Raw genomic sequence first — 1,224 nt, 5'->3', positions numbered from 1 at the left:
TTCCCGGATGTTGGCTTCTGTGCTTGAGTCCGGCCTTGGCGTTCCTCACCGCCTTTTGATTCCCTGTGGAGATCGGCTACTCGTTCTTTTGAAGGAGGGTTGACTCGTGCGCTTATCCTTGGAGAGTTTTCCTCAAATTTCGCGGCACTCTGTGGCCTATCTTGGGTCCCCGCCTGGTAGACGCAAGGACGTCAGAGTGAATGGAGACCCAGAGAAACCTAGTGGAATTCATCTTTGATTATCATTAGGGAAAAAGAGGTCCTCTGGAAAGACAGCGGGATGATTTAGTCTAGGAGCTCAGAGGTGTCTCCAGGTTAAAAAGCGACCGGAGAGAGGATGGGTTAAGGTTGAAGCGGGCCTGAAGTCTGAGGAAGAGACTTGCTTTTTTCTACAGTGAAGGAATGGGAGGGACACTTGGAGGGCCTCCACTGCGGACTCAAGAGTCTCAGAGTTGAAGACGGGGTCGGACGGGGGAGTCTGTCCTCAGGGCTGTGGTTCCCTTCTTGTGTTCCTCCCTTGCTTACCCACGCTGCCACGGCTCTTCCTGTGTAAATAGTTTTATTCCTTGCGTGCACTAGTCTTTTTCTCCTCTTTATGCTTCATTTAATAGGGATAGGGGAGAGAGTAGAGGAGGGACTCTTGCCCTTGAAAGTTTTTAATGTGTGCATTTAAGTGTTTTTTGTTTGTTTTGTTTTCTGAGATCATGTCTTGTCTTGCACTGTTGCCTAGACTGGTCTTAAACTCCTGGGCTCAAGCGATCTTCCCATCTCAGCCTCCCATGGTGCTGGGATTACAGGCCCAGGTTGGAATACAGTGGCAAGATCAGGGATCACTACAGCCTCAAACTCCTGGGCATATGGGATCCTCCTGCCTCAGCCTTGCAAGGTGAGGGAAGTGCTGGGACTACAGGCATGAGCCACCTGCCCAGCTTTAAATTCTTATTTACCTTGGAATGACTAGTGTTCTAGTTTAGAATGACTACTTCTTTGTTATTAGTGTGGTACTAGCATCTTCAAGGAGAACTTTAGGTAGATGGGATTTCTACCCTCTGGGAATTTGCCTAGACAAGTAGCACGGAGACAAATAAATGCACAGAAGAGAGATAATAAACTTGAGGTTGAGTACATCAAACTCCAGGTGGTCCTTAGACACCTCTCAAAGTGCTGGGATTATAGGCATGAGCCACTGCGCCCAGTCCCAACTTATTCTTTTTTTTTTTTTTTT

This window comes from Carlito syrichta, unplaced genomic scaffold, assembly GCF_000164805.1.
Source record: "Carlito syrichta isolate Samal-C Ts95f unplaced genomic scaffold, Tarsius_syrichta-2.0.1 Scaffold309885, whole genome shotgun sequence".
Taxonomy (NCBI): Eukaryota; Metazoa; Chordata; class Mammalia; order Primates; family Tarsiidae; genus Carlito; species Carlito syrichta.
This window is presented reverse-complemented; position numbering follows the sequence as displayed.